The sequence below is a fragment of the Tursiops truncatus genome, chromosome 3 (genome assembly GCF_011762595.2).
Source record: "Tursiops truncatus isolate mTurTru1 chromosome 3, mTurTru1.mat.Y, whole genome shotgun sequence".
In the NCBI taxonomy this organism is placed as follows: Eukaryota; Metazoa; Chordata; class Mammalia; order Artiodactyla; family Delphinidae; genus Tursiops; species Tursiops truncatus.
Genome location: NC_047036.1, coordinates 91,836,229 through 91,857,989, shown reverse-complemented (window position 1 = coordinate 91,857,989; position 21,761 = coordinate 91,836,229). Strand labels below are relative to the sequence as shown.

The 21,761-nt window shown below is 39.0% G+C and overlaps 1 protein-coding gene across 6 annotated transcripts in view; it reads right to left on the bottom strand.

Annotated features, from left to right (window-relative positions):
- The window catches only part of EPB41L4A (erythrocyte membrane protein band 4.1 like 4A), a 259,288-nt gene that overhangs the window by 155,351 nt on the left and 82,176 nt on the right, over nt 1-21,761 (bottom strand). The gene's annotated exons all lie outside the window — the stretch shown is intronic.

The following is a 21,761-nucleotide window of genomic DNA, read 5'->3' as shown; positions in this document are numbered from 1 at the left end:
CTTTCACTTTAAAAACCAATTTTCACCTACATCATTACTCTCACAACTAATGCAGAAAATATATAAAATTAAAATAACAATAGCCAAAGCTTTTTAAAATTTTTTCTTATTTTCTTTAGTAAGGTTTTATGTTTTATTTTTTTAATTGAAATATAGTATGCATACAATATTATGTTAGTTTCAAGTGTACTACGTAAGGATTTGACATTTGCATACATTATGAAATGATCACCACAATAAGTTTAACAACCATCTTTTCCCATACGGTTACTATGATATTATTGACCATATTCCTTGTGCTGTATATTACACCCCAATGATTATTTATTACATAACTGGAGGTCTGTACCTCTTAATCCCTTCATCAATTTGGCCCCCTCCCTTCTGGCAACCATCCATTTGTCCTTTGTATCTACAAGTCTGCCTTCATTTTGTCGTATCAGTTTGTTCTGTTTCTAGATTCCACAGGTATTTGTCTTTCCCTGTCTGACTCATTGCTCTTAGTAAAATACCCTCTAGATCCATCCATTTTGTCACAAATAGCAAGGCTTCTTTTTTTTTTTTTATGGCTGAGCAGTATTCTACTGTGTATATACACACCGCATCTTTATCCATTCATCTATCAATGAACACTTAGGTTGCTTCTACATCTTGGCTATTGTAAATAATGATGCAATGAACACTGGAGTGCATATATCTTTTCAAATTAGTGTTTTTGATTTCTTCAGGTAAACCCAGAAGTGAAATTCCTGGATTATATGACAGTTCTACATTTAAATTTTCAAGAAACCCCCATACTGTTGTCCATAGTGGCTGAATCAATTTACGTTCCCACCAAAAGTGTACAAGGGTTCCCTTTACTCCATGTTCTCACAAACATTTGTTATTTGTTGCCTTTTGATGATAGCAATTCTGACAAGTATGAGGTGGTTTCTCACTGTGGTTTTGATTTGCATTTTCCTGATGATTAGTGATATAGCGCATCTTTTCATGTATCTGTTGGCCATCAGTTTGCTTTCTTTGGAAAAATGTCTATTCAAGTCCTCTTCCCATTTTTAAATTGGGATGTTTGTTTTTTTACCATTAGGTTGTATGACTTTTTTGTGTACCTTGGATATTAACCCCTTATTGGGTATATTGTTTGCAAATATCTTCTCCAATTCAGTAAGCTGTCTTTTCACTTTTTTGACAGTTTTCTTTCTGTGCAAAAGCTCTTTAGTTTGATGTCATTCCATTTGTTTATTTTGCTTTTGTTTCCCTTGCCTGAGGAGACAGATCCAAAAAATATATAGCTAAGACTGATGTCAAAGGGCCCACTGTTTGTTTTCTTCTAAGAGTTTTATGGTTTCAGGTCTTACATTTACGTCTTTAATCCATTTTGAGTTTATTTTTGTATATGATGTGAGAAAGTAGTCCAGTTTGATTCTTTTGCATGTAGCTGTCCAGTTTTACAAACACTATTTATTGAAGAAGCTGTCTTTTCCCCATTGTATATTTTCCTGCCTCCTTTGTCATAGATTAATTGACCATATAAGTGTGGGTTCAATTCTAGGCTTTCTGTTCTGTTCCATTGATCTATATGTCTGTTTTTGTGCCAGTACCATATTGTTTTGATTACTGTAGCTCTGTAGTGTAGCTTGAAACCATGGAATGTGATACCTCCAGCTTTGTTTTTCCTTCTCAAGACTGCTTTGGCTATTTGGGGTCTTTTGTGTTTTGATACACATTTTAGAATTATTTGTTCTAGTTCTATAAAAAATTCCACTAGTATTTTGATAGTGATTGTGATGAATCTATAGATTGCCTCAGGGAGTATGGTCATTCTAACCATATTAATTCTTTCAGTATGTAAGTACAGTATATATCTTCTTTTTTTTAAATAAATTTATTTTATTTATTTATTTTTGGCTACATTGGGTCTCCATTGCCATATGCAGGCTTTCTCTAGTTGCAGCAAGTGGGGGCTATTCTTTGCTCTGGTGCACAGGCTTCTCATTGCAGTGGCTTCTTTTGTTGCAGAGCAAGGGCTCTATGTGTGCAGGCTTCAGTAGTTGTGGCATGAGGGCTCAGTAGTTGTGGCTCATGGGCTCTAGAGCACAGGCTCAGTAGTGGTGGCACACAGGCTTAGCTGCTCCACAGCATGTGGGATCTTCCCAGACCAGGGATCGAACCCATGTCCCCTGCATTGGCAGGTGGATTCTTAACCACTGTGCCACCAGGGAGGTCCCACAGTATATATTTTCATCTATTTGTGTCATCTTCGATTTCTTTCATCAAAGTCTTATAGTTTTCCAAGTACAAGTCTTACTTCCGTGGTTAGATCTACTCCTATTTTACTCTTTTGATATAATTGTGAGACTGTTTTCTGTTTTCTTAATTTCCTTTCCAATAGTTCATTGTTAGTGTACAGAACTGCAACAGATTTCTGTATGTTAATTCTGTATCTTGCAACTTTACTGAATTCATTTATTAGTTCTAATAGATTTCTGATGACATCTTTAGGATTTTCTATATACAGTATAATGTCATCTGCAGATAGTGACAGTTTTATTTCTTCCTTTCCAAACTGGATTCCTTTTATTTCTTTGTCTTATCTAATTGCTGTGGCAAGGACTGCCAATACTATGTTGAATAAAGCGGCAAGAGTGGGCCTCCTTGTCTTGTTCCTGATCTCAGAGGAAATGTTTTTAGCTTTTCACAGCTGAGTATGATGTTGGCTGTAGTTTTGTCATATATGGCCTTTATTTTGTTGAGATATGTTTCCTACATAACCACTTTGTGAAGAGTTTTTTTTTTAATCATAAATTGAGGTTGAATTTTGTCAAAAGCTTTTCCTGCATCTATTGAGATAATTATATACCTTTTATTCTTCAATCTGTTAATGTGGTATGTTACATCGATTGATGTGCTGATATTGAACCATTCTTGCATCCCTGAGATAAATCCCTCTTGATCATGGTATATGATCTTTTTAATGTATTGTTGAATTTGGTTTGCTAATATTTTATTGATGATTTTTGCATCTATGTTTATCAGTGATATTGGCCTCTAATTCTTTTTGTGGGGTCCTTGTCTGGTTTTGTATCAGGATGATGCTACCCTTGTACAATGAGTTTGGAAGCATTCCTTCCTTTGAAATTTTTTGGAATACTTTGAGGACCCATGTTAACTTTTTGTTTGTTTGTTTCTTTGTTGGCTGCTTTGGATTTTCATTGCTGTGAGTGTGCTTTCTCTAGCTGCGACGAGCGGGGGCTATTCTTCGTTGCTGTGCATGGACTTCTCTTTGCAGTGGATTCTCTTGTTGCAGATCACAGGCTCTAGGCGCGTGGGCTTCAGTAGTTGTAGCATGAGGACTTAGCAATTGTGGCTTGTGGTCTCTAGAGCACAGGCTCCATAGTTGTGGCTCAGGGGCTTAGTGGCTCCACAGCATGTGGGATCTTCCCAGACCAGGGCTCGAACCCGTGTCCCCTGCATTGGCAGGCAGATTCTTAACCACTATACCACCAGGCAAGCCCTTAACTCTTATTTAAATGTTTGGTAGTATTCACCTGTGAAGCCATCTGGTACTGGACTTTTATTTACTGGGAGTTTTTTTTTAATTACTGATTCAATTTCATTACTGGTGATTGGTCTGTTCGTATTTCAATTTCTCCCTGATTCAGCCTTGAAACATTGCATGTTTCTAGGAACTTATCCATTTCTTCTAAGTTGTCCATTTTATTGGTGTATAATTGTTCACAGTAATCTCTTAGGATCCTTTGTAGCTCTGTGGTGTCAGGTGTAAATTCTCTCTCATCTCTGATTTTATTTATTTGGGCCCTCTCTTTTTTTCTTGATAAGTCTGGCTAAAGGTTTGTCAATTTTGTTTATCTTTTCAAAGAACCAGCACTTAGTTTCATTGATCTTTTCTACTGTTTTTTCAGTCTCTATTTCATTTATTTCTACTCTGGTCTATGATTTCTTTCCTTCTGTTACCTTTGGGCTTTGTACTTTTTCTAGTTCTTTTAGGTGTAAGGATAGATTGCTTGACATTTTTCTTGTTTTCTGAGGTAGGCTTGTACTGCTATAAACTTCCTTTAGAACTGTTTATGCTGCAGCCCATAGATTTTGGATTGTTATGCTTCCATTTTCATTTGTCCCCAGATTTTTTAATTTTCTCTTTGATTTTTTCGAGTGACTCATTGGTTGTTTAGCAGCATACTGGTTAGCCTACAGGTCTTTGTGTGTTTTGCAGTTTTCTTCTTGTAGTTAGTTTCTAGTCTAACACCAGTGAGGCTGAAAAAGATGTCTGATGTAATTTCAATCTTCTTAACTTTATGGAGACTTGTTTTGTATCCTAGCCTGTGATCTATCATGGAGAATGTTCCATGTTCATTTGAAAAGAACGTATTCTGCTGCTTTTGGATGGAATGTTCTAACTGTATCTATTGAGTCTCTCTGATCTAATGTGTCATTTAAAGCCACTGTTTCCTTACTGATTTTCAGTCTGGATGATCCGTCCATTGATGTAAGTGGGGTGTTGTTTTTGTTTTCGTTTTGCCTGGGCCCAGTGGCATGTGAGGTCTTAGCTCCCTAACCAGGGATCGAACTCATGCCCCGTGAAGTGAAAGAGTGGGGTCCTAACCACTAGAGCAACAGGGAATTCCCTGAAAGTGGGCTGTGAAAGTCCCCTACTATTAATGTGTTACTGTCAATTTCCCCCTTTATGTTTGTTAATATTTGCTGTATGTATTTAGGTGTACCTATGTTGGGTGCATATATATTTACAATTGTTGTATTTTCTTTCTTCTTGAATTGATCCCTTAAATGATTATATACTGTCCTTCTTTGGCTTTACAGTCTTTCTTTTAAAGTATATTTTGCCTGATACAAGTATTGCTACCCACCAGCTGTCTTTTCATTTCTCTCTGCATGGAATACTTTTTTCCATCCTCTTACTTTCAGTCTGTGTGTCTTACATCTCAAGTAAGTCTCTTGTAGGCAGCATATACATGGGTCTTGTTCTTTATCCATTCAGCCACTCTCTCTTTTGACTGGAGCATTTAAAGTAATTGACAGGTATGTAATTACTGCCATTTTGTTAAGTTTTCTGGTTGTTTTTGTAGTTCTTTTTTCTTCCTTTCTCCTATGATAGATTTTTGGTTTGCAGTTACCATAAGGTTCATATTTAACAACCTATATACATGTGATTATTTTAAGATGACGATTTCAAGTTTGAAGACATTCTAACATTAATCTCCCCCCACCGCACTGTTTACAGTGTTTGACATCATATTTTATATCTTTTTGTTCTGTATATCTCTTATATAGTTCTTGTGGATATAGATAATTTTCTATATCTTCTAGCCTTCCTACTAGCTGTATAAGTGGTTGGTCAACTACCTTTACTTTATGTTTGCCTTTACCAATTAGATTTTTCCTTTCATAATTTTCCTATTTCTATTTATGGTCTTTTTCCTTTCCTGCTTAGAGTAGACCCTTTAAAACTTCTTACAAAGCGGATTTTGAGGTGCTGAACTCTTTTAGCTTTTCCTTGTCTGTAAAACTCTTTCCCTCTCCTTCAAATCTGAATGATAGGGACTTCCCTGGTGCTGCAGTGGTTAAGAATCTGCCTGCCAATGAAGGGGACACGGGTTCAAGCACTGGTATGGGAAGATCCCACATGCCACAGAGCAACTAAGCCAATGTGCCACAACCACTGAGCCTACACTCTAGAGCCGACGTGCCACAATTACTGAAGCCAACGTACCTAGAGCCCATGCTCTGCAACGACAGAACCCACAGCAATGAAAAGCCCGCGCACCGCAACGAAAGTAGCCCCCACTCGCCGCAACTAGAGAAAGCCCGCACGCAGCAAGGAAGACCTAACGCAGCCAAAAATAAAAAATAAATAAATTTATTTTAAAAAAATCTGGATTAGGGGACTGGTTCAAGATGGTGGAGTAGAAGGACATGCTCTCACTCCCTCTTTTGAAAACATCAGAATCACAACTAACGGCTGAACAATCATCGACAAGAAGACACTAGAACTCACCAAAAAAGATACCCCACATGCAAAGACAAAGGAGAAGCCGCAATGAGATGGTAGGAGGGGTGCTATTACAATGAAATCAACTCCTATAACTGCTGTGTGGGTGACTCACAAACTGGAGAACACTTACCAGAGACGTCCACCCATTGGAGTGAAGGTTCTGAGCCACATGTCAGGCTTCCCAACCTGGGGGTCTGGCAACAGGAGGAGGAATTCCTAGAGAATCAGACTTGGAAGGCTAGTGGGATTTGATTGCAGGACTTCAGCAGGACTGGGGGGAAAAGACAGTCCACTCTTGGAGGGCACACACAAAGTAGTGTGTGCATCGGGACACAGGGGAAGGAGCAGTGACCCCACAGGAGACTGAACCAGACCTACCTGCTAGTGTTGGAGGGTTTCCTATAGAGGCAGGGGGTGGCTGTATCTCACTGTGAGGACAAGGACACTGGCAGCAGAAGTTCTGGGAAGTACTCCTTGGTGTGAGCCCTCCCAGAGTCTGCCATTAGCCCCACCAAAGAGCCCGGATAGTCTCCAGTGTTGGGTCACCTCAGGCCAAACAACCAACAGGGAGGGATCCCAGCCCCACCCATCAGCAGTCAAGCAGATTAAAGTTTTACTGAGCTCTGCCCACCAGAGCAACAGCCAGATCTACCCACCACCACTCCCTCCCATCAGGAAACTTCCACAAGCCTCTTAGATAGCCTCATCCACCAGAGGAAAGACAGCAGAAGCAAGAAGAACTACAATCCTGCAACTTCTGGAACAAAAACCACATTCACAGAAAGATAAACAAGATGAAAAGGCAGAGGGCTATGTATTAGATGAAGGAACAAGATAAAACCCCAGAAAAACAACTAAATGAAGTGGAGACAGGCTATCTTCCAGACAAAGAATTCAGAATAATGATAGTGAAGATGATCCAGGACCTCGGAAAAAGAATGGAGGCAAAGATTGAGAAGATGCAAGAAATGTTTAACAAAGATCTAGAAGAATTAAAGAACAAACAAACACACATGAACAATACAATAACTGAAATAAAAACTACACTAGAAGGAATCAATAGCAGAATAACTGAGGCAGAAGAACGGATAAGTGACGTGGAAGACAGAATGGTAGAATTCATGCAGCTGTGGAACAGAATAAAGAAAAAAGAACGAAAAGAAATGAAGACAGCCTAAGAGGCCTCTGGGATAAGAAACGCAACAACATGTGCATTATACGGGTCCCAGAGGGAGAAGAAGAGAGAGAAACGACCCAAGAAAATATTTTAAGAGATTATGGTTGAAAACTTCCCTAACATGGGAAAGGAAATAGCCAACCAAGTCCAGGAAGCACAAAGAGTCTGATACAAGATAAACCCAAGGAGAAACACGCTGAGACACAAAGTAATCAAATTGGGAAAAAATAAAGAGAAAGAAAAATTATTGAAAGCAGTGAGGGAAAAACAACAAATAACACACAAGGGAACTCCCATAAGGTTAACAGCTGATTTCTCAGCAGAAACTCTACAAGCCAGAAGGAAGTGGCATGACATACTTAAAGTGATGAAAGGGAAGAACCTACAACCAAGATTACACTACCCAGCAAGGACCTCATTCAGATCCAATGGATAAATCAAAAGCATTACAGACAAGCAAAAGCTAAGAGAATTCAGCACCACCAAACCAGCTCTACAACAAATGCTAAAGGAACTTCTCTAAGTGGGAAACACAAGAGAAGAAAAGGACCTACAAAAACAAACCCATAACAACTGAGAAAATGGTAAGAGGAAAATACATATCGATAATTACCTTAAACATGAATGGATTAAATGCTCCAACCAAAACACACAGGCTTGCTAAATGGATACAAAAACAACACCCATATATATGCTATAGAGACCCACTTCAGATGCAGGGACACATACAGACTGAAAGTGAGAGGATGGAAAAAGATATTCCATGAAAATGGAAATCAAAAGAAAGCTGGAGTACCTATACTCATATCAGATAAAATAGACTTTAAAATAAAGAATGTGACAAGAGACAAGGAAGGACACTACATAATGATCAAGGGATCGATCCAAGAAGAAGATATAACAATTATAAATATATATGCACCCAACATAGGAGCACCTCAATACATAAGGCAACTGCTAACAGCTCTAAAAGAGGAAATAGTCAGTAACACAATAATAGTGGGGGACTATAACACCTCACCTACACCAATGGACAGATCACCCAAACAGAAAATTAATAAGGAAACACAAGCTTTACAGGAGAAAATAGACCAGATAGATTTGATTGATACTTATAGGACATTCCATCCAAAAAGAGCAGATTACACTTTCTTCTCAACTGCGCACAGAACATTCATCAAGTCTCAGTAAATTTAAGAAAATTGAAATCATACAAAGCATCTTTTCTGACCACGGCACTATGAGATTAGAACTGAATTACAGGGAAAAAAATGTAAAAAACACAAACACATGGAGGCTAAACAATACGTTACTACATAGCCAAGCGATCACTGAAGAAATCAAAGGGAAATCAAAAAATACCTAGAGACAAATGACAATGAAAACACGATGATCCAAAACCTACGGGATGCAGCAAAAGCAGTTCTAAGAGGGAAGTTTATAGCTATACAAGCCTACCTCAAGAAACAAGAAAAATCTCAAATAAACAATCTAGCCTTACTCCTAAAGGAACTAGAGAAAGAAGAACAAACAAAACCCAAAGTTAGCAGAAGGAAAGAAATCATAAAGATCAGAGCAGAAGTAAATGAAATAGAAACAAAGAAAACAACATCAAAGATTAATAATACTAAAACCTGGTTCTTTGAGGAGAAAAACAAAATGGATAAACCATTAGCCAGACTCATCAAGAAAAAGAGAGAGAGGACTCAAATCAATAAAACTGGAAATGAAAAAGGAGAAGTTATGACTGACACCGCAAAAATACAAAGCATCCTAAGAGACAACTACAAGCAACTCTATGCCAATAAATGGACAACCTGGAAGAAACGGACAAATCCTTAGAAAGGTATAACCTTCAAAGACTGAACCAGGAAGAAACAGAAAATATGAACAGATCAATCACAAGTAATGAAATTGAAACTGTGATTAAAAATCTTCCAACACACAAAAGTCCAGGACCAGATGGCTTCACAGGTGAATTCTATCAAACATTTAGAGAAGAGCTAACACCCATCCTTCTCAAACTCTTCCAAAATATTGCAGAGGAAGGAACACTCCCAAACTCATTCTGTGAGGCCACCATCACCCTGATACCAAAACCAGACAAAGATACTACAAAAAACGAAAATTACAGACCACTATCACTGATGAATATAGATGCAAAAATCCTCAACAAAATACTAGCAAACATAATCCAACAACACATTAAAAGGATTATACACCATGATCGAGTGGGATTTATCCCAGGGATGCAAGGATTCTTCAATATATGCAAATCAATCAATGTGATACACCATATTAACAAATTGAAGAATAAAAACCATATGATCATCTCAACAGATGCAGAAAAAGCTTTGGACAAAATTCAAAACCCATTTACGATAAAAACTCTCCAGAAAGTGGGCATAGAGGGTACCTACCTCAACATAATAAAGGCCATATATGACAAACCCACAGCAAACATCATTCTCAATGGTGAAAAACTGAAAGCATTTCCTCTAAGATCAGGAACAAGACAAGGATGTCCACTCTCACCACTATTATTCAACATAGTTTTGGAAGTCCTAGTCACAGCAATCGGGAAGAAAAAGAAATAAAAGGAATCCAAATTGGAAAAGAAGAAGTAAAACTGTCACTGTCTGCAGATGACATGATACTATACATAGAGAATCCTAAAGATGCCACCAGAAAACTTCTAGAGCTAATCAGTGAATTCGGTAAAGTTGCAGGATACAAAATTAATCCACAGAAATCTCTTGCATTTCTATACACTAATGATGAAAAATCTGAAAGAGAAATTAAGGAAACACTCCCATTTACCACTGCAACAAAAAGAATAAAATACCTAGGAATAAACCTACCTAGGGAGACAAAAAACCTGTATGCAGAAAACTATAAGACACTGATGAAAGAAATTAAAGATGATACCAACAGATGGAGAGATATACCATGTTCTTAGATTGGAAGAATCAATATTGTGAAAATGACTATACTACCCAAAGCAATCTACAGATTCAATGCAATCCCTATCAAATTACCAATGGCATTTTTTACAGAACTAGAACAAAAAATCTTAAAATTTTTATGGAGACACAAAAGACCCCGAATAGCCAAAGCAGTCTTGAGGGAAAAAAACAGAGCTGGAGCAATCAGACTCCCTGACTTCAGACTATACTACAAAGCTACAGTAATCAAGACAATATGGTACTGGCACAAAAACAGAAATATAGATGAATGGAACAGGATAGAAAGCCCAGAGATAAACGCACGCACCTATGGTCAACTAATCTATGACAAAGGAGGCAAGGATATACAATGGAGAAAAGAAAGTCTTTTCAATAAGTGGTGCTGGGAAAACTGGATGGCTACATGTGAAAGAATGAAATTAGAACAGTCCCTAACACCATACACAAAAATAAACTCAAAATGGATTAGAGACCTAAATGTAAGACCGGGCACTATGAAACTCTTAGAGGAAAACATAGGAAGAATACTCTTTGATATAAATCACAGCAAGATCTTTTTTGATCCACCTCCTAGAGTAATGGAAATAAAAACAAAAGTAAACAAATGGGACCTAATGAAACTTCAAAGCTTTTGCACAGCAAAGGAAACCATAAACAAGACGAAAAGACAACCCTCAGAAAAAAAAAAAAAAAAAAGACAACCCTCAGAATGGGAGAAAATATTTGCAAATGAATCATCAAAGGATTAATCTCCAAAATATATAAACAGCTCATGCAGCTCAATATTAAAAAAGCAAACAACCCAATCCAAAAATGGGCAAAAGACCTCAATAGACATTTCTCCAAAGAAGACATACAGATGGCCAAGAAGCACATGAAAAGCTGCTCACCATCACTAATCATTAGAGAAATGCCAATCAAAACTACAGTGAGGTATCACCTCACACCAGTTAGAATGGGCATCATCAGAAAATATACAAACAACAAATGCTGGAGAGGGTGTGGAGAAAAGGGAACCCTCTTGCACTGTTGGTGGGAATGTAAATTGATACAGTCACTATGGAGAACAGTATGGAGGTTCCTTAAAGAATTAAAAATAGAATTGCCATATGACCCAACAATCCCACTACTGGGCATATAATCAGAGGAAAACATAATTCAAAAAGACACATGCACCCCAATGTTCATTGCAGCACTATTTACAATAGCCAGGTCATGGAATCAACTGAAATGCCCATCGACAGACGAATGGATAAAGAAGATGTGGTACATATATACAGTGGAATATTACTCAGCCATGAAAAGGAACGAAATTGGGTCATTTGTGGAGATGTGGCTGCATCTAGAGACTATCATACAGAGTGAAGTAAGTCAGAAAGAGAAAAACAAATATCGTATATTAACACATATATGTGGAACCTAGAAAATGGTACAGATGAACTGGTTTGCAGAGCAGAAAACTGGACACAGATGTAGAGAACAAATGTATGGACACCAAAGGGGGAAAGCGGCAGGGGGTGGAGGGGTGTTGTGATGAATTGGGAGATTGGGGTTGACATGTGTACACTGATGTGTATCAGATGGATGACTAATAAGAAAATAAACATTAAAAAAAGGTATCAGCTTCATTAAAACAACAAATACTATAAAGTTTCTTAACTGAAATGAATCTGAGCTTGGAAAAAAGAGGGATGTGTTGATTAGAACACTGTACAGGGATTAATTAGTTAATAGTTTCTAAAAATAGTTAAAATAATGAAATTGTATGTGTCAGTAAAGAATAAGCATATGATAATGCTTTCCATTAAAAAAAAAAAAAGATCTGAATGATAGCTTTGCCGGGTAGAATAATCACAGTTGTAGGTTTCTTCCTTTCATCACTTTGAATGTATCATGCTACTCCCTTCTGGTCTGCAGAGTTTCTGCTGAAAAGTCAGCTCACAATCTTACAGGAGGTCCCTTGAATATGACTAGTTGCTTTTCTCTTGCTGCTTAACATTCTCTCTTCATGTTTAATTTCTGCCATTTTAATTAAAATATTTTTTCATGTGGACCTCTTTGGATTCTTCCTGTTTGGACTCTGTGCTTCATGGACCTGGATGTCTATTTCTTTTCTCAGGTTAGGGTAGTTTTCAGCTATTATTTCTTGAAGTAAATTTTCTGCCCCTTTCTCTCTTCTCTTTCTGGGGCCCCTATAATGCAAAATGCTAGTACAACTGATGTTGTCTCAGAGGTGTCTTAAACTATTCTCATTTTTCTTTATTTCTTTCCTTTTTTTTTTTTTTCTATTCAGTTTAGGTGATTTCCACTACTTTGTCTTCTAGGTTGCTGATCCGGTGTTCTGTATCATCTAATCTACTGTTGATTCCTTCTAATGTATTTCTGATTTGTTCCTGTATTCTTCAGCTCTGCTTGGGTCTTTATATTTTCTTACTCTTGGTTAAACTTCTCACTGTGTTCATCCATTTTTCCCCCAGGTTCACTGAGCATCTTTGTGATCAGTACCTTGAACTCTATCAGGTAGATTGTTTAACTCCACTTCAGTTAGTTCTTTTTCTGAGGTTCTGCCTTGTTCCTTCATTTGGAATATATTCACCTGTCTCCTCATTTTGCCTTATTCTCTGTGTTTATTCCTATTTATTAGGTAGCTCGATTATGTTTCCCAGTCTTGAAGAAGTAGCTTTATATAGGAGACATCCTGTGGGTCCCAGCAGCATAGTCCCCTCTAGTCACCAGAGCAATTTGCTCTAGGGTTCTCCTGTACATTGCCCTTCTCTGGTGGTGGGTCCAACTACTGTGGGTGCAGTAATAGGCAAGACTGGCCTCCAGCTCAGTTGGCTGCCAGGTCCTGCCTTGTGCTGTGGTTGCCAGCCCAGCGTTGGGCAGAGCTGGGTCCCAGCATAGGTGGCTTTGTGGCCCTGAGTGTTCTGGAACTGGTGCTGGCCTGCTGGTGGACAAGTAAACCCCTGGCACTAACAGGCTAGAGGGAAAACTCCAAAATGTCCCTTGCCAGCACCTGTGTCTTCATGGTAAAACAAAAATGGCTGCTGCAGCATCTATGTCACCAAAGGGAATCCCACTTGCTTCCTGCCTCTCCAGGAGACTCTCTGAGATCAGCAAGTGGGCCTGACCCAGGCTTTCTTCGAATTACTGGCTCTGTGCTGGGACTCAAAGCATATGACGTTTTGCATTCACCCTTTAAGAGTACAGTCTTTGTCTCCTACAGCCCTCCAGCTCTCCCATACGTAAGCCTCACTGGCCTTCAAAGCCAGACATTCTGGGGGCTTGTCTTCCCAATGCAAACCCCTTGGGCTGGGGAACCCAATGTGGGACCTGGACCCCTTGCGCTTTAGGGAAAACTTCTGCAATGGCAGTTATCCTCCCATTTATGGGTCACCTTCCCAGGGGTGTAGGACTTGACTGTAATGAATCTCTCGTACCCATCTCATTGTGGTTCCTTCTTTTCATCTTTGCTTGTGGAAAATCTTTTTTTGCCACTCTTCAGGTTGTTTCCAGAGGTAGTTGCTCTGTAAATGGTTGTAATTTGATGTGCCCATGGGAAGAGGTGAGCTCAAGGTCTTCCTACTCTACCATCTTGGCCACTATGACCAAAGCTTTTATTTTCAATCCTTAACTAATAAACCTAAAGATAAAAACCACCAAAGTTAACCTTCTGAAAAGCCCTTGTGAAGATATTTGACTTTATCTCTTTCACATAAGCACAGACATAAGGAAAATATTTCCCTTACCTGTTTGGTAAATGCTAATACCTGTCTAAAAAATCTAATCTCTCTTCTCCCCCTCCCACTACATCATCTTTAAATGAAGATTATCATCTAATATATTAAATATTATTCACACATAAGATAAACATTTAATCAGCAAACATTACTCCATATACACATTAATCTTGAAAAGAATCCATTTTGATGGTATATGTACAGATACAGATTTTCCTTTCTTTTTTCCCATCAATGACAGGTACAACAGGGTAGTAAAAGAAATCCCCAAGATGTCACACATTATGTTAATGAAGCAGGGCTTTGTTCAGTTGCACTTTCCTCAAAGAATTACCATTACACACTCACTCACGTATGATAAGAACACTGCACTGTTTTTAGAAAATGTATTGTAATATAAGGGAAACGTTTTTGATTAAATATATAATGAAGTGGGTGATAAGAGGTGATAAAAGCACACACTGTGAGAAGACAGTTCTTGTTAAAAATCGCACAGATATTTCGTTTTACTCTAAATTACCTTGGTTAAACTTAACAGGTCCTTTATTCAAAATCCATTTGATAATTTATAAACAAAAAGCCCTTCCATGATAAATCTTTAGGTTCTTAGACATTTTCTGCTATAATAACAGTGCCACATCCAGAAAATGTCTCTTTGTGCTCATGTCCCTATGTCTTTAACTAAGGTAAAAATCTGTTGGTGAAATTACTCATTCAAAGGATAGGCCTACTTAAAATTACAATGGGCACTGCAAAAAAGACCATTACAATTCATTCAATGAGAGTACATGTCTCAATACCCTTGCCAGCATTTGGAATGAGCAAAATTTTTCCAATCTGACTGAGCAAAAAAGAGGGGAGGGGGTAATTATTTTAATTTGCGTTTTCCTAACACTGATAGAAGTGCTCTAGCATGTGCTGACTAACCAATCACGTTTCCCAGCACTTTGGTTAGGTATTCTCTAACTCAAAGTTTATAAGCAAATTCTCTTTAATACTTCTAATACTTGTACAATTTCACTTAGTATATTTAGTTCTTCACTCCATCTGGAAACTATTTCTGTGCTTGGGATAAGGGCCTAATTTCGTTTCCAAATGGACAGACAACTACACCACCATTTACCTAAAAGTCCATCATTTCCCTTTTGATTGAAGCAACTTTATCATCTACTAAATGAATCCTCATTCTAGGCCATGGATTACTCCTGGACTAATCCTCCAAGATTTTATTAACTTTAGTTTAATATAGTTTGTTGATATCGATCATTCTCTTTCAAATTTGTCTCTGCCAATTCTTAGGCATTTTTCTCTACTACAGGAAGTTTAGAACCAGCTTGCCAATTTAATAAACAATTCTGTTAAGAATCTGACTGGAATTAAATTGAATTGACAGACTGGATAACTTGGGAGGTAATGATATGATATTTACAAAGTGAAACCTATATGGTTTTCTTTGATATTCATCAAGGAAATTTTATACTTTTTTCATGGAGGTCTTACAAAATTCTACTTAGGCTTTGTGGTAGGCAAAAGTTACAAAATGCCCCCTCCCCCCAAAAGAAATGTCCTGCTCTAATCCCTGAAACCAGTGAGTATGTTAAAATATCAGCCCTCTTATTGTGTCATATGTCACAATTTTGACATTAAAATAGGAAGATTATTGGAGTGCGTCAGACCTAATCACTTGGGCCCTAGTAAGCAAAGCACTTTCTACAGCAAAAGAGGAAGGCAGAAGGGAAGTCAGAGATATTTAAAGCATGAGAACAACTCCATAGGTTCTTGCCGCTTGAAAGATGGAGGGGGCCATATTAAGCAGCCTCAAGGAGCTGAGAGTAATTCCCAGTTGACAGCCAGTAAAGAAATGGGAATCTCAGGCTTGCAACCACTAGAACTGGATTTTGCTAACAACCTGGAAGACTTTGAGAGTATATTCTTCCCCAGGGCCTTCAGATAAGAGACCAGCTGACCAGCACCTTGATTTCAGCCTTCTGGGCCTGAGAAAAGAACCCACTCATGCCGTCCTGGACTTCAGTCCTTCAGAATGGTGAGATAACGAATAGGAGTATGTTTAAACCACTCATTAGTGGTAATTCGTTATGCAGCAATAGAAAACTAATACAGGCTTATTCTTAGCTTTTTTTTTTTATCGTTTTACTGTTATACTATACTTTCTGACTGGCTATCGTTAATCTATTGGAAAGCAACTGATTTTCTCCACTGCAGGTTCTACAGATACCACATGACAGTTGCTTGGGTCTTCTCCTCATCCTAATATCCACAGCCACTAAACTTGAAGCAATCCTCAATCCATCACTACGCCCTCCCATGGTTCTCCGGCCCATGTTCTGGACTACAGTTTTCACCTTCAATTGTTTTATGTTTGCCTTTTCGTCTCAGGAATTTTTCTCAAACAATTTTTGGCCAACTGAGACCAGCCTATTTTTCAGGTGGTTCTGGAAAATGCACCTGTATCTTTCCTATTCAAAATAGTTCTGGGGCTTCCCTGGTGGCGCAGTGGTTGAGAGTCCGCCTGCCGATGCAGGAGTCACAGGTTTGTGCCCCAGTCCGGGAAGATCCCACATGCCGCGGAGCGGCTGGGCCCGTGAGCCATGGCCGCTGAGCCTGCGCGTCCACAACGTGCAGGCCACAACAGTGAGAGGCCCGCGTACCACAAAAAAAAAAAAAAAACATAGTTCTGGAAGGCTGGCATACCAGCCAGTGTTCCACCTTGATCTCATGTTCCACCTTGATCTCATTTCCCCTTTGGGTCCGTTCTCCTATCCAGGCACAGACAGGAACAGGTAGAGCCACAGAACTCCACCTAATCCTTCTATCCCAAGCAGGTAAAAAAAGTGCTTCATGAAAAAAAGAGGAATGAATTATGCTTGAAATTACAGCACTGAAACAGGGCAGATTTTTAAAAATATACATCTAAATCAAGGTTGTCTTTATACAAAAACATTTTATACCTCTATTTCCACAAGAAATGTTAGCCTTTTCACACATATCATCTACTCAAAAAGCATAAAAAAAGATAAAATGCCCTGCTTATGAAGAAAATACACAAAGGCAAGCTTGGAAAACCAGCTTAGAAGTTTGGAAAGTCTATGGAGATTGCAAAAATTTAATGCAAGAATCACCGTCTCCAAAACTATCATTGGAAAAATACCAGAACGTAAGTCTGTTGATCCTGTGACAGTTGTGCATTTATATAGAATCTGGTGCTGAACATACTTTACAAATATTAGCCTTTAGCATATGTTATCCTCTACAGAGAAACCACAAGGAAAGCATGCAGTGTTATGCAATGAATCCAGAGCTGACCTAAGAAAAAAACATGATGTTTCATGATTCCTTCTACAGCTTTCTGTACATTACAGGTGTGTCTGCACACATGCCTGGAACAGAGCCAGGTGGACCTCAGAAATTCTATATTTCTGTCACTTCTTCAAGCAAACATGTACATGAAAACCGCTTAACTTCTCATCTGTTATACTGCAATATGACAAGACTCAGGAAGCTTGGATGCCAGCAATACACTAGCTACTGGGGCAGGGTGACACCACCAGCTCACATTTCTGCCCGTCCTACACGAACTGACCCCTTTCAGTCTCACTCCCCCTCAGTTGTATTACATGGGGATGTCTTCTGCTTTTACACTTATGGATAATTTCATTCTTCACATGGGTTCTTCACAGACACTGCCTGTGGGCTATATGTTGCAGTTTGAGTTGAAAGTCTTCAGGTTCTGAAGAAATCATCCTTGAATAAAGAAATTAAGAACTGATAGAGAACTGACATGAGAGCCAAAGAACAAACTAGAAACACACTGGGCAAGGAAGAGGCCAGTCCAGGATTCATTACTAGAAAAGGACAAGAAAACATCATCAAGGATATTATGAAAGAAACATGACTTCCTTCAAACATTTATTGAGTACCTCTTACATGCCAGCAAGTGATTAATATCTATAAGATGGAAGAAGTACACTAATAAGAATGCCAGAGGAGGGACTTCCTTGGTGGCTCAGTGGTTAAGAATCTGCCTGCCAATGCAGGGGACATGGGTTCGATCCCTGATCTGGGAAGATCCCACACGCTGTGGAGCAACTAAGCCCATGCACCACAACTACTGAGCCTGTGCTCTAGAGCCCGTGAGCCACAACTACTGAACCCGCATGCCACAAATACTGAAGCCCACGCACGCTGTGGCCCGTGTGCCGCAACTACAGAGCTTGCATGCTGCAGCTACTGAAGCCCGCGCCCACACTCCACAACAAAAGAAGCCACCGCAATGAGAAGCCGGCGCACCACAACGAAGAGTAGCACCTGCCCGCCACAACTAGAGAAAGCCCACACACAGCAATGAAGACCCAATGCAGCCAAATTTTTTTTTAAGTTTTTTAATAATAATAAAAAATTAAAAAAAAAAAAAAAAGACTGCCATAGGAGAGTCAGGCGCACCTGGAATATAATACCAAGAACCTTGATGGAGGAAGCAGGTGACTGGCCTATCAGAACCCTGGAGAAGCCGGGGGGGCTATGGACCGATAAGAAATTCTAGAAAGTGAGACAAGGAAGGACTTGGTTTTCTGAAGCTTTTTGGTACATTTGTCTAGTAACTATGCACGTCTTATCTGAGTAAAAAAAAATTTTAAAGAAAAAATATGCCAAGTAGGAACTAGTCATTATCTTTTTCTTCCTCACAGCTATAGCTATTTTGTAGATTTGGCTCATGTGCTATGAGGTATTAAGTAAGGAAAATGTGGAGAGAGAAGATAGCACTATGATGGTGAGCTGTCAACATTCTGACCACGTTTACACCAACAATTCACACTCGCAGCCCTCAAAACAGTGACTTTAAGACTTTTTAATCTGAATTCTTCCCAAGCCCTTTGAGCAGGCAGACCTAACTATTCTAGGCCATCATATACCAGCGTGGAGGCCAAGTGCCCCCAGTCCTTGAAACGCTGAGACACAGGCTTCACTTCCAAGGGAGATGGTTCGTTTCACCTGAAGTTTAATATAAACTTATTTCTTAACTTTACTTCTTTCAGTGTTTGGCAAAGGAAACTCATGAATGTGATTGTATTTAGCACCATTCCAAGTCTTTCTGACCATTTCTAGAAGAAATCTCTGCCAAAATGAGAAAATCAACAAGATGCTATAAAATAAGACATAACTACAACCAAAGCACTTGGCAACATGCCCAAGGATTTTCTGGAAAATGAATAAAATATTGTCATAGACAGATAAGGCACATCCACTACTGAGACTTTTGAGAGAATGAGTTGAGTGCCAACACAAATAACAGAAAAAGAATTTCATGAGGTCTCCCCGCATCCTGGCTTGTCTGTACTGTTCCCTTTTTGTGGAACATCTTCCCTCCTCTCTGTCCTCAACAAAACCCCACTTACCCTTCAGGACCAAGTGCAAATACCACCTTCTCCATAAAGCCTGTCCGTATCCCCTTAAACTCATTATGACCTCGGCCTCCACTGGACTTACAAAGTGTCTTACTTTTGTCCTTCTCCTAGACTTACACTATTCTGCCTTTATTAAAGCCATTTGATACTTCTCTTAACTTTGCCACCAATATTTAGACATTTTGAAAGCAGGTGCTGAACATTACACACCACTTCCTTTCCATGTCAGTCCAATAATCCATACACAGTAAGACCCTCCGAAAGTTCACTGAATAAGTACTAAGGGCCAAGAAACACGGAAGAGAAAGATGCAGTATTGGAAACATGATGGCCTATGAATTAAACTTCTCTTCCTGTCTCTCAATGAAGATTTCCATTTTTCTTGACCAATCAAACCTATGAGAGTGAAGAAAGGTGGATGGATTCAGTTATCCTGCTGACTTCAGTATAACCACTGACTCAAAGCTACTTGGTCTATGTTTAATTTGAAAAACATACATTTGTTTCAGTGTTAATATAATTTCAAAAGACTTAATAGACTATGACGTTGGTATCTTACTTTTTTTTTAAGTATCTTACATTTGAAATTTGTAAGATACAAAAAAATTAGAGGCTTGATATTCAATTTTTATACATCAAATATAAAGATACACAGTTTTCTTTATGCAATAAAATAAATCTAACAAGAATTTGGATTTCCATCATCAGGAAAACAAAAAAGATTGGATATGAGGCAGTTAAGAAGAAAATAAAGAAATAAAGGAAGCTTCTGACTTTTTATAACTCCATTCAGAAAAACTTCATTTAAATGTTACAATTTATTAATTTACTTTTCAAATGAAAGTAAATAAATGCCTGTGACATATTTCTGGATGGTAAATTATATGCCACTTAAATCTCAGCAAATAGAGGAATAGATTACTTTCATTACTGACATCCTAGCAACATTCTGGAAAGAATGGAGCTACAAGAGGCTTATAATCACAGAGAAAGACTCCCAGGCAGGATAAATTTATTTGAAAATACCATCAGTGAGGCTTTCAACCAGAACAAAGGATTCTTCAAATGAGTAACAACACCTTTGCAGATTAACATGACATTACAAACCAGAAAGGCAGGTTTTTACCAGCTGCACAGAATGATAACTATTACGTTCCACACAAACAGCTTACTCCTTCACAAAGGGGAAATGAACCCTTCGAAAAATTCTTTAATGTTAAGCCTATAAAAATTCACTATACTTTTATTTAATATTCTTGACATAATAGATTTCAGTTTCTCTGAGAAAGCAGAAAAGACGTTAATTTTTTTTTTTAGCTCAGGGCCGTTAGGATAACGTAAAGCAGGGGCAATGGAGCAGACACTCTTCAGGCACCAATGGTAACTGCTTCTCAGACCAAGTACTGTTAACCATCATCTGAAGGTTTTTTATTTTTTTTTAATTAATTAATTTATTTTTGGCTGTGTTGGGTCTTCCTTGCTGAGCGGGGGCTTTCTCTAGTTGCGGCGAGCAGGTGCTACTCTTCGTTGTGGTGCGCAGGTTTCTCACTGCAGTGGCTTCTCTTCTTGCGGAGCACAGGCTCTAGGTGCACAGGCTTCAGCAGTTGTGGCACGCAGGCTCAGTAGTTGTGGCACGTGGGCTCAGTAGTTGTGGTGTACGGGCTTAGTTGCTCCATGGCATGTGGGATCTTCCCAGACCAGGGCTAGAACCTGTGTCCCCTGCACTGGTTGGTGGATTCTTAACCACTGCGCCACCAGGGAAGTCCCCATCTGAAGGTTTCTGACTATGAGTTACCTTCATTTTAGGTGAAGGAATTAAAATTTGTTTATTTTTCAAGGTACTGCCTATGGTTTTCATACATAAAAGCTTGTTTGCACTGATGAACTTTTCTCAGACTTTAATGTTTCTATTGCTGTGTAACCAACACCTCCAAACTTAGTGGCTTCAAGCCACCATCACAATTAGCTCATGATTATGCCACCTGGGCAGGGCTAAGAAGGGACAGCTAGTGTCTGCTCTGTCTGCTGTTGGCTCAAGAGGTTCCCGTAGGCTCAAGTACCTGAGATGGTTTCATTCAATAGTGACATCTCACCTCAGGTGACTGGAATGGCTGGGGGCTGGCGGGGCCTCTCTCCCCGACCTCACAGTCTCTCCTGCTCCGAGGCCTTTCTCCCAGTAAGGCGGTCCGACTTCATTACATGGTGACTGGGAGCTCTGAGAGAGCAAGAAGAGATACTGCCCAGTTTCTCAAGGCCCAGGCCCAGCAGACCGTCACTCTTGCTACACCCTATCTGTCAAAGTCAGTCACAGGGGCAGTCCAGATGGAAAGGTAAGGGAAAGAGACTCCACCTCTTGAAAGGAGAAATGACATGAAGGTACAGGGAGTGACTGGAAGAATTGCTGGTGGTCGTCTTTGTAGACAA